Source organism: Narcine bancroftii, chromosome 4, assembly GCF_036971445.1.
Source record: "Narcine bancroftii isolate sNarBan1 chromosome 4, sNarBan1.hap1, whole genome shotgun sequence".
NCBI lineage: Eukaryota > Metazoa > Chordata > Chondrichthyes > Torpediniformes > Narcinidae > Narcine > Narcine bancroftii.
The window spans coordinates 51625729-51638773 of NC_091472.1; the positions used below are offsets into that span (position 1 = coordinate 51625729).

General features: G+C 44.1%; 1 long non-coding RNA gene across 3 annotated transcripts in view; it reads left to right on the forward strand.

The window, feature by feature from the left end:
* Positions 1-13045, forward strand: part of LOC138760557 (uncharacterized) — a 99321-nt gene that overhangs the window by 83894 nt on the left and 2382 nt on the right. For all 3 annotated transcript variants that reach the window (XR_011355700.1, XR_011355701.1, XR_011355699.1), the window contains one exon: positions 10190-10300. This is a non-coding gene — a long non-coding RNA (uncharacterized lncRNA). The remainder of the gene's footprint in view (positions 1-10189; positions 10301-13045) is intronic.

Consider the following 13045-nt stretch of genomic DNA (forward strand, 5'->3'; position numbering starts at 1 on the left):
CTGAACCGCTGTATTCCTGATTACCTGGTTTTCCCCATCCTGTGACTGTACCCCCTCCCTCTTTTGACCTTGAATAAAGCCCCTAACACCTTATCCTTCCACAGAAAGCCTGAGTCATGGCACAAGATGAGGTCCTTGTCCATTGCAAATAAAAGCCTGTAGATCAGTAACTCGGTATCAACCTCTTGAGTTATTTACTGCACATCAGGGTGTAGTTGGGTGCCACGGCTCGTGGGCCAAAAGGGTCCGTTGTTGGACTGTATGTTGAAATTTTTTAAAAATGCAAAATTTCATTATTGCAAAACAATCATAGAACCGGCATGTATGTTTATATATTACTAATGGCAAATGCATATGTAATTTTTAACTTTAAGCATTCCCTTAACCATATAACCATATAACCACTAACAGCACAGAACAGGCCAGTTCAGCCCTACTAGTCCATGCCGTAACAAATTCCCACCCTCCTAGTCCCACTGACCAGCACCCGGTCCATACCCCTCTAGTCCCCTCCTCTCCATGTAACGATCCAGTCTTTCCTTAAATGTAACCAATGATCCCGCCTCGACCACGTCTTCCGGAAGCTCATTCCACATCCCTACCACCCTTTGTGTAAAGAAAGTTCCCCTCATGTTCCCTTTATTATTTTCCCCCTTCAATTTTAAACCATGCCCTCTAGTTTGTATCTCCCTCACTCTTAATTGAAAAAGCCTATCCACATTTACTCTGTCTGTCCCTTTTAAAATCTTAAACACCTCTATCAAGTCCCCCCCTCAATCTTCTACGCTCCAGAGAAAAAAGCCCTAGTCTGCACAACCTTTCCCTGTAACTCAAACCTTGAAGTCCTGTCAACATTCTCATGAATTATCATCCTCACTCCATGTTACTAAATCCGCACTCCTCCAAGAATCTTTATTTGATACCTTTCTCTCTCCCTTAGCAAGATGCAATGCTATCATTCATCTCAAGAGGGATCGAATACAAAAACAGAGATTTATGAGCTAATGTCTAAGGGTCATGATAAGGCTTTATAGGGAATTGGTCAGACTGTATTTTGGAGTATTGTGAGCTGTTTTGTGCTCCTTATCTAAGGATGGATGTGTGCCTTCCCACCGGACCAGCGGCGGGTGCCCGGAGTACACGTGGAGAGCGAGGCTGGTTGGGCAGTTAGGGTGGAACCCTCCGCCAATCTCGGGAGTGGCGTGGGCTGGATCGGGATTAGCCGCGCTCACCTGCTCCTCCACCGCTGACCGGGATCCCAGCGCGGTCCTGAGCGTGGAGACTGCCCTGGAAAGGTCCTGGGACACCGGCACGGAAAGAAGAGCAGGGTCCATAGAACATTACAGATCAGAAACAGGCCCTTCGGCCCTTTGACTCTACCTCGTGAAAACCCAACACTGGAGAAACTCAGCGGGTTAAACTGTATCCTTTATCCAGCAGAGAGGTACCTGACAATGTTGGGCCCTTGATCCCCCTCATCAATGTATGAGCGAAAGTCTGTGGTTCTCGTAAAAACACCAGAAGGGAGAAACTCAGCAGGTCAAAGGGGGTCCGGGAGAAACTCAGCAGTTCAAAGGGGGATCCGGGAGAAACTCAGCAGGTCAAAGGGGGGTCCAAGAGAATCTCAGCAGGTCAAGGGGGAGGGGTCCAGGAGAAACTCAGAAGGTCAAGGGGAGGAGGTCCAGGAGAAACTCAGCAGGTCAAGGGGGGTCTGGGAGAAACTCAGCAGGTCAAGGGAGGTCTGGGAGAAACTCAGCAGGTCAAGGGGGGTCCGGGAGAAACTCAGCAGGTCAAGGGGGGGTCCGGCAGAAACTCAACAGGTCAAGGGGGGTCCGGGAGAAACTCAGCAGGTCAAGGGGGGTCCGGCAGAAACTCAGGGGGGCCTGACCTCGCCAGGACCATTGGCCACTCCCCCTCCCTGCCGCAGGCTGACCCGCGACTCATGGTGACGGGGCCGGTGATCCGCCGAGATGCCGCCCTGCAGCGAGAGCCGATGCCCCCGCACTGTCGTTGTCCAACCCGATCGCCCGCAAACCCCGCCCTCCCGCATACAGGCCTGAGTAAGTATTATGAACTTTAATCTCAGGATAAAATGATCTTCCAATAGTTTCATGTCACAGTGATAAATATATTCCTGGTTAAAAATGGTCCTGCACCTGGATACAAGCTCATTAGGCATAAAACTTGAAAAGTGTGTAAATCAAAGGATATCTGTACCAATGGAAAAAGGGCATGGCAAATAACCCTGCTAGAGTTCATGCCCACAATCAGTCACCCATTTGATTGTTTCAGGAATCATGTTATTCTCCCACATTTTCAATAGCCCTCAGATTTTACTATTCGACAGCACACTAGCAACATTTGACAAATCCTCTATAGAGAAATATTATTTATTGAATATTTTATTTCTCATTTGTTAATGCTTCTGGAAAGAGTTTATCCAAAACTATTATTAAATATTTATTTTAATAAGAAAAAGTTTAACATTACATATGTTGAAAGAAGAGAAAACATGCAGATGTTGTTGAAAATTTTCAATAAATATTTAGTTCAGCCCTTGACTTAGTCCAAGTTTTTAATTTTGGCCCTCCATGAATTTGAGTTTGACATCCCTGATCTAGACAGTTGTTAGAGTAGGTTATTAGGTCAGCACAACACTGTTGGTCTATTGTGTTGTAAATCTCTGTTCTGTTAACTTTCCTTGCTGAGAAGGTGGTGAATCTATGGAATTCATTGCTAAAGATGACTGTGGAGGCCAAGTCATTGGGTATATCTAAGACAGAGGTAGATAATTTCTTGATTAGGAAATTAATCAAGGGATATGGGAAGTAGGCAGGAGAATTGCATTCAAAAGGATAGTATATCTGCCATGTTGAAAGGGTGGGATATACATGATGGGCCGATTGGCGTAATTCCACTCCCATATGTTAAGGCCTTATGTCAATGAATGGCACAACTACGGGTACTGCAATGTACTGCATTTGACAGAGTAGGCTCATTGCAAACTTTATATTCTTACTGATTATCATGACAGGTAAAGAGTTATAAATATTAAATAGTAGATGGGGAAGTTTGGTGGGGGTGTGGTAGAACAATTTTGGGAATGGGTAGGACAAAAAGAAGCCATCTTAGACCACTTAAAGTCCAACTCCATGTATTATAAGGCAAGTTAAATAGCAATTGCAACTTAGTAATCTAGACATGGACACTACACTTCCCTGATTCTGTGCTGGAGGACTTCAAACAGGAAATGGAAAGGAAGTCAGTTGCAACCATATGTGGAGGGTTAAATTGGACACAAGAACAAGAGGAAAAGGTGAATATCTTGAGCAAGGACATGCATGCAAGACCATTGGGAACTGAATGACCGGAGAATTATTTTCTAGATCAGTGAACATGCCTTCAAATAGCATTCTCCATCCACTGCTCTACCAACCTCATTCATTATCATTCACCCCTCCCCTAAAAAACCAATAAACTCTGTTAATCAGAAATAACACTCCACTGCACTGTCACGCACTTAATCCTAGAAATCTTACATCTTGCAAATTACCCAACCGTGTCAAACAGGGATCAGCTTGAGCATGAGTTCTGCTGCAGAGATGAAGGCTTTGAAGGAGAATGAACATAGTTTGGTACATTGGTAGATCTGCTAGAAAATACAAGTTTGGAAAAAGGTTAAAGGCTTATGTTCAATTTAGATATGATGAAAGCAATGGACAACTCTATAAGCAAATGTGAAGGTCTGATGCAGTGTTTAATGGCAGAAGTCACTCAAGCAGAAGCCTCCTAAATCTGATTCTGCAATGCAGTGAAAGGTCTTTTTATTGCCATCATGCTTCAAGAGAAAAGGGACTTTGAGTGTTTAAGAATATTTCAGAACTCTGTCCTCCAACAGATACAAACATTGCTGAGATTATAACATAGGCATCCCTAATCTAACAGCACCCTGGTTTTTAAACATCAATTAATCCATTCAGTTCTCTGCTGGGTGCAGTCCAAATTCAAGTCTCCAAACCTATCTGCACACTACTTCATTCCAAGTGAGTATCCTTGCATTAACTATTAACTATTCTGGAGCCTTTTTTGGGGACTGAACTAGGGAGGAATAGGGCAAATAAGGTCTGTGGAAGGTTAGGACAAAAAGAACATAAAAGAATGATAATTTTACATCAGTATTGTATTTGGAATAACTTAGTTGATGAATTTGCTTTGATTAGGCAGCCTTATTTTATGATTATATATTGACTCCAAGGCCAGCCAGGCTCTGGGGAGTCTGTGTAGCAGAGAGCAAAATCAACACAATGTCTGCATCTCCATGAAGATGAGAGTGTACAGAACTATGGTCATCCTTTCTCTCCTATATGGATGTGAGACCTGGACTCTGAACCGACGTCACATCAAATAACTGGAGAAATTCCACATGCGCGCCAACCGTTCCATTCTTGGCTTCCGTTGGCAAGACCGTGTCTCCAACCTGGAGGTCTTTGGACGTGCGAAGTCCACCAGCATTGAATCCCATATGCCGTGGGTGGGACATGTCATCAGAATGGATGACCACCATATGCCTCGCTAGCTGTGCTCTATAGTGAATTGAAGGCTGGAAGAAGACCTCAAGATCATCCACGCAAGCACTATAAAGATGTTGTGAAGGAAACCCTATGCCACTGTGGCATCCAGCCAAGAGAACTAGAAGCTGTGGCTGCTGACGGATCCCATTGGCGAGCCCTGTGCTATGAAGCCTACACCAGTTTTGAAGACCGGTGCTGCCAAAAACTGATGGAAAATCGTAAACAGCATCACAATGCAACAGTCACAGTTATTACAAAAGCGGACGTCCAATGTCCCCATTGTGCTCCACTTTGCGCTTCCAGACTGGGACTGCAAAGTTATCTTTGTGTCTACAGATGAATTGCACAACAATGTGTCTTATTCAAACCAAAGGATGGCTAATATATATATTTTTCTACTGTGGCCTGGTGGAATTGAAATGCGTTGAAGCATATAAAATTCTAAAGTTAGGTGCTCATGGGGAACCGAGAATAAGGGAGCATTGTTTCAGGGTAGGATGCTTCCCATTTAACACATGAAAGTGGAGTATTATTTTTCTAAGAATTTTCTGAACCAATGGAATTCCCTACTGATACCCAAGATTATTGTAAACCCTGAAATCCTTGTAAAGCTGTCCATTCACTTTGACTGCTACTTTGTAGCAAGAGAGAATGAGACCTATTCTCTTAGAATAGAGACTCTGCATGACCTCTCTCATGCAAAGGAATGGCAAATTGTTGTAAGCATGTCTGATCCAGAAGAGAATTCACACCTCAACTAGATATTAGAGTTAGACAGGAAAGTCTGCAGATGTTAGGATTGTAGTGCAATAACAAGACTGCTGGAGAAATTCATCAGGTTATGCAGTGTCTATAGGAAATAAAGGGTAACCAACATTTAATGCAGAAATCATGAAGCCATTTTAAGTTCCTCATCTCCTGGTAGTCAACGTTATGAACCATACACAAGTCTGGATGCACCACTGACCTTTCCCACAATTGTGTGTCTGTATACTTCATTCTTTGAACTCTTACACATTAGTTTTGGGCAAGGGAATTGGGAAGCAGTTTCAGCCACAGTTTTCTGCACTGTACATTTATCTATTTTTTTAAAGATTCTTTGTGGGGCAAGGAAATGCTTCACTTGATTCCACAAGGGTGTGTTGGGATAGTTCTGCAAGGACATCATTGGCATTGAAGTAGAACTTCACTAATTCCCCTTTCATTGCTTGGGGTCACTTCAGTGGGTTCCAGCTGTTAATGTCTGTCCTCTTCAAATTTTACATTTGCCTGCCACTCCGGATTTCAATGTTGGGTCATTCAAAAGATGGTGACAAATTGAAATATCCCTGGCTTCACTTTGCCCTTTGCAAACTGATTTTTCATCCCAAGTGAAAATCAAGTTTATGGCAGGTCAGTTTCTAATTGTTTTAATGCTTAATTATTTTTACCTTTTATGGGCACTGCCAGACCAGTTGAGATCCTCTAGCATTTCTGTGTATTTTTAATGCTTGATTAGATTCTTTATTTTGCTTTTTTTTTTAAGTTAGAACTTCGTAGAATTTTTCCAAAGGTCCCATTGGTAATTCATCACAGTATTATTATGTTGTGCTTCTGGGTTCATAATTGCAACACTTTAAAATAGTTTGTTACATTCCAGCAAGAATTAAGTGTCCACAAAAGAAGTGCAAATCTAACAATTGACACCTTGTGTCAGATCATGTGAAGAATTGTCATGCGAGGAAGGAATATGTCATCACCTTGCATGTTACAACACGTCATTTAAGCTCAAAAGAGTTGGCATGATCCAATGCAAATGATAAGATATTTTCAGGTATTTGAACTGTATTTCGTTGTGAGGCTGGATGTTGAAAATACTACAGTGTTCACTGAACAATGTGCTGTCATGGTCGATTAGAGACAATCAGGTCTAATTGAGGATGTCTCTTGGAAGATTTCAGCACAGTATGGGTCATCGGCCAATCCTCCTTTCGATGTGTCATCAGCATTGAAAATTGAGAATTTTGCTCCATTGATCAATTGCTTCATTAATCAATGGATGAGTCAAAACAACAAGTTTTGAAAGCAAAAGACAAATACAAAAGCTAAGATAGAATCATGGCTAAAAATTCATTCAAAAACAACAGTGAGCTCAAACTAGACTGCAATATGGAACTGAATGTGGTTGCATTGACAGAAGACTTAAAATATGCCTAGATATTATTGCCATGTAAAATAGGTACAGGAGTCAGAATGGGTGATTAAACCCATGCCCATTCAGCCTAATGCAGTAATTCTGTTCCAAGGATTCAGCCTACACCAGAGAATGAAAGAGAATTACCTGATAGCATCCATTCGACTTCTCAGCAAACATCTGCACCTTCTCTAGACAGGATTTTGATTCTGGGATTGGACTCCTGTGTCTTCTCAGAATCCATAGATAGATTTGTAGGGGAGGAGGATTTTGACTGTATTGGCAGTTCCCTTAGTGTTGTCAAACAACCAGCAGCCACACATCACTACTGCTCTCGAATGAGGCAGCTGTTTAAAACATGGCCACCTGGGGACAGAGCAGCAGGAAGCCTTGTCTAAAATGCTTAAGCAGCAGCACTGGGGAGCACTGCGTGGGATCAGTAGGACGGGGGAAGCCAGACATTTACATGTCAGTTCTCAAGTTTGAGTTTATAAATTTAGACTGTGACTTTGGCTAAAACACTGAGGTGGATAGTGATAGAGGGAAGCTAAGAAGAAGACTGCTGGTGTGCAGAGAATTTGTTTTTTCTTCTTAATGGTGTTAGTAAATGAGAAAAATCACAGAAAATCTAGGTGAAGAAATGTGGTTTTAGTTTCCTCTTCCCTTCCTCTTCCTTCTCATTCTCCTCCTCTTTTGCTGCCTTTGGCATCACAAAGATGATCCCTCCTCTTGCACCCCGCACCCAAACTTCTTAGCCTGGATGACTTGCGACATCATAAATTGGAACCAATTTTGCATGCGTAACTATTGAACAACAAGCAAGTGCTGTTGAACTAGTACCTACTCAAACCTGCAGATCTGACCCAAATTGATGGCGGTTAACTTCAGTCGTGGTATTAGTCAGTCCACCAACCCAATAGAGTTAGATAGAAGACCTAAATGAAGAATGGAGCTGAGATCCAGTGTGGGATGTGACAACAGGCATGGTCCAATCCCAATTCACGTGAAGACAGTGGGCTTCTCAGCAGTAGAGCTCCAAAGGTATTTTTTAAACTAAAATAATTTAATCACTCATCTAGTGTTGGTGACCTTGAAAGGCCACTGAAGACTCTTGATGAATTTCTCAATGGAGTCCTTTCGTCAATCTATTTTACACCCTGTAGTAAAAGTAAATGATTACCCCGCAGTCGTCATTTGCAGATATTCTGACTATTTGCAAAGTACTATAACAATCATTCATCCCTCTCTCTTTTCATCTTTTACACCTGGAATCTGTAAACAGGACTCATAATTTTCTGGTCTTTTTCTGGAAGTTGTCACAAAAATTGTGTTAATTATGACATAAAGAGGTTGAAAGCTGTATCTTTTGGCTTATTTTTAAACAAAAGATATGCACTTTAATAAAGTACATCTTGACAAGGAATTTAATTAACATTAATAGATTGATAAACTTACTACCTTACTCCTGAATTATAATAATGATGGCATTTACTAAAGTGTTAATGAAAATTATACCACACAGTGCAAGAATGTAAAATATTAACATTGCTCTTGACAGAGAAGGACTTCACAAGACATGGAGAGAATTGTGAGTGCAAGATGGTGTGTGGTATGATTTAAATTTAAATTTAGACATACAGCAGGGTAACAGGATCTTTTGGCCCATCTGCCCAATTACACCCAATTAACCTACAACCTTCCATACATTTTGAATAGTGGGGGAAACTGGAGTGCCCAGAGAAAACTCACGTTGACATGGAGACATCATGAAAACTCCTTACAGACAGAGCCAGATTCGAACCCTGGTCGCTGGCACAAAATCTCAGCCTTGGCAACAACATTTGGCTAATTGTGGCTTGTTATTTGACTCGTATGGGTGCAAAATCAGTTCCAGAATATCAACGTGTCATACCAGGTGACATATTGGGAAAGAGCTTTCCTGCTACCAGGTGGACAGACTTGATCCATTGTTGTGAAACACAAAAGTCTGCAGACACTGTGAATGTAGTAAAACCATAGAAATGCTTGAGGAACTTAGTTGGTCTTGCAGTGTCCATATATTTACCTCCTGTGGACGCTGTGAGACCGGATCCATTGCTGGGCAGGGAATGCTCTGGAGGAGATCACACCTCAGAGCAGAAAAATAACTAACTGCTTGCTCTGAGCTGCAAGGCAGGAGAAGATTCTGATTCTCTTTGAACTCAAGTATGGAGTTGATCAGTCAGCCTGAAGATAATTCAATCCTACAATCTATGGTTTGGCTGGGCAGGCAGGCTGGAGCTCCAGGGGAAATTGGATCCTGGGCATGTCATAGAATACTTGGTCTGGCTGGTTCTTTCCACATCTATCAGGAGTAAGTCAGAGTTTAGTGGAATAAGACAATGTGCCTCAATGAGTGTGTGTTCTCAGGATTGAAGGACAAACAGGACAAAGAAGCCTGCTTAATTGATATCCAAAATGTTCATTCCCTCTGTTACTACTGGGTAATAACTGCCATAAGCATCATTACAAAATTCACTCTACCTCTCAAATCCACAACCTCCACCGCAAGGGCATCAGGTGCATGGGAGCACCAACAAATGTCGATTCATTCTGGATTGCATCTAATGCTATTGGGTCTAAATCCTGGAACTTGCTCTGCAATTGCATTGTGAGAATACCTTCACCAGAGGGACTGTAATAGTTGGAGATGGAGAGAGGGTGGCACCTCACCCTCACCCTCTCAATAGTAATTATAGGTGGGAAGCAAATACTGGTCTTGCCAACTGTAATGGAGTATTTAGACCATGCTTTTGCTTATGCAAGGCTGAGTATCAGTAACCTACTTTGAGAATAATGTAAGACTCAGCAGACATAAGCTAAATTCCACAATGGGGCCCAGAGATGCAGTTATCTGACAAAAAGACATCTGGTACCAAGAATGTTTAATCTTCCTGCTTGTTAGCTGGTTGCTGTTTGAGATTGATGGGATTGTTGGTCGCAGACTGTCAGGTGAGACCTTGAAGCTAAGTAAACCATTGTATTCAAAGTGATAAGCTAGAAAGTTGTGGTATTTGATAGAAGCCTAGGCAGGCTTGGTTATTTTTTTTTTTGCGCAGGGAATAGGTGCCTGAGTAAGCAATTTTTGGTAATATAAGCCATGGTCCCACTGCTGAAGTTTCAGACTCTCTGAGGGGTGGCAACGTCTCTCAGCAAGAAGAAGAACTTCTAGAGTCCAACCAACGTCCCGGTCGGGGGAGGTGGAGAAGCTGATACTGGCAACCCGACAGCCTACTACAAGTGTGCAGTCATTGCCTCGCTTCAGCAGTTGGGACCAGTCCAGGTGTTAATAAGTATAATTGGGAAGGGCTTGCATATTGTAGTTTGAAATCTGCTTAAGATTTTGTAATAAAGATTTGTATAAACTGAAGTGCTCTCGGCGTGTGTCTCTGTTTTCTTTCGGTAGCTCAAACACTGTGACCAATCTAAAATGAACAAAGTGAGAGGTACAAGTTTACCCAGGACAATTGGTGTAGTCAGCAGGATTGATCTCGAGATGTTTCGCCGAAAGAAAGAGGTGAGCTTTGAGCAGTTCTTGATTCCGGGATGAACTTCCAAAGACGATGGGTTTGGCATATTGGCCAATACCCTGTCTTTGTTGGGACCACCCATTAGTTGGGATGAGAGGTTAGATCCATCAAGTGTGCCTCTGGGAGAGCGGGTTGCCACTCTCCTTCGAGAGAGTAAATTTCCTGATAAAAAGGGGACCCTGACAGACGGTTTTTGGCTGCTGGCCACAGTCTTATGCCATGCCGTTCAGCGTGAAGCAGAATTAGTTCAGCGAGAAGTAGAATCCCAGCACAAGAGAGAGCAACTGGAGGAGGAGATAGAAGCCATGCGACAACACTGTTCCATGATGATCGAGATTGTTTGCACCAGTCAGGACCGAGCCAAAGAATGGGAGGATAAGCATGTCCAAACGATCTGCCGTAATATTAAACTCCGGCAGCAGCTCTGTGCAGATAAGGAAAAGCAAGGGGTAGAACCCGATCCACATTGTATTCGTGCCATGATAAGGAATGGCGACGATCCTGATGTAATGAATGATTGGGATGGGAATATCTGGAATGATGACAATGGTAATAATGCAGATACTCCTCAGCATGTGCCTGACATACTCCCCTCTCCACCCGCTGTTCATGCCTGCCCTAAGGCAGTGGACTTCCCAACAGATGGAGACGAAGAGAGGTGTGATGTAATGGTAATGGTGTGATGTAATGGTAGAGATTGAAGGCCTCCCAAGTGGACCCAGGGGAAGGTACCCGAACCCCTGCTTATGCTCGATGCCACCCCCTCTACAGGATGGCCTCGACCTCCTCCCGACCACTGGGTAGAGGGCCCTGTGGGCCAAAGTGGGAACAGGGGTCGGGAGCTGTCAACGATACATGACTTCTCTATAAAAGAGCTGGCTGCCATTGGAGATTGATTTAGGCAAAAGGCGGGAGAAACTCTGGCGGCCTGGCTCCTGCGTGTTTGGGAGTAAGGAATGGGTAATGTATATTTAACCCCTGAGGAATTGTTGGGATTAGGAACATTGACTACTGATATCCGGGTCACTGCTGAGCTGCGGGGTAGAGGAAGAGAGGTGGATTACTTACTTGCCACTTAGGGGATGCCCTGTTACGAGTATACATGTCACCAGTAAATTGGGATTTACATTTGCAGAACAATTGGGGCACCCCAGAGGAGGGTATAGCAGTAATTCGTCAACAGGCCCTGGCCTCTGCCTTGTATGCAGGGTGTTTGAGGCTGTGGGTACATGGGGGGAGCCCTGACGAAGGGATGTTCACGGCCGGAATGCATACCCGATTGGTTCGTTCCGCCCAACCCACTGTACGGGGACTGGTTCTGTCCGTAACTAGTCCGCTAATTGGGCACCCTGTGTCTGAGGTGGTGCACGCCTTATCTGGGTTTCGAGAATTAGAGATGGGAGGTAAAATCCACTCACGTACAACCCAGGTTAAATCAGACAAGCAGGATGAAAGGAGAGGGACTGCTGCTAATAACGGACCGACAAGGAAGGACCTTTTTCTAACCTTGTTAAAGTTAGGCGTACCTAAAAGTGATATTGATGGGAAACCTACCGCGGTCCTTTATGCCCTTTATAAGAGGAAGGCAGGGGGACACCATACCGAGCTGTTGAGTCTTCCAGCCCATCTATGCCTTCTGCTCCCCCTGCTGCTCCTATTGAGCCAGCTTCTCTTGCTCAAGTTACCCGTGATGAGATACAACAATTGGCTTAAAAGGCTCTTATGGATATTAGTAGCATGTGGTCCTGGAAGTCCCCGAACCCTACTAAGGCATGAGGGTGCGAGCGGGATTCCCGTGTCTGCTCCATTGAGATACGGCAGATACGACACTGGGACCCGTGGCCCTACATACCGTTAATAATCCATTGGGGTGGGGGTAATGACCACCAATATTTGGCCTTGGTCGATACCGGTGCAGAGCACTCGGTGATTCCTGGTAACCCCGACCTCTGGACTGGACCGACATTTCGAATAGAGGGGATGGGAGGAGCGATCACCCTGGCGAAGGAAATAAAAGTCCACGCCATGGTGATTGATGGCCCTTCCCCTGTATGGTTACATGCCCTGGTGGCTGCCACTGACAAGAATATCCTGGGTATCAATATGTTGACCGGTACGGCCCTTAATACTAGCCAAGGGGGATTTGCATTTAGAATTCGGACTATTACAAAAAGACTAGTGGTGGGTCGGGCTAAGTGGGATCCTGTGATGGTGCCTCCCCCCACCCCCCCCCCACCGAAACCAGTATACATTCCACAATATCGCCTCCCTGGGGGGGCAGGAAGAGATTACGGCCACCATCGATGCTTTGCAAGAAGAAGGGGTAGTGAGGCCTGCAACGTCGCCCTTTAATAGCCCTGTTTGGCCAGCCCAGAAGCCGGAAGATTCCTGGAGAATGACAGTTGATTATCACTTTTTGTACAAACATGCCCCACCACTTGCTTCAGCAGTTCCGGACATTGTTACCCTTATTGAAAACATTGATACTGGGAACTCGGGAACGTGGTGTGCTGTCATTGATCTCGCTATCGCCTTCTTCAGTATTCTTATAGCTGAGGTCTCACAGGGTCAGTTCGTCTTTACCTGGAAGGGGCACCAGTATACCTTCACCCACCTCCCTCAGGGCTATGTACACTCTCCCACTATTTGCCACAGCCTAATTGCCCTTGATTTGGAGACGGTGCCAGTATCACTTTCTCTCTCGATTCACCATTATATTGATGATGTGATGA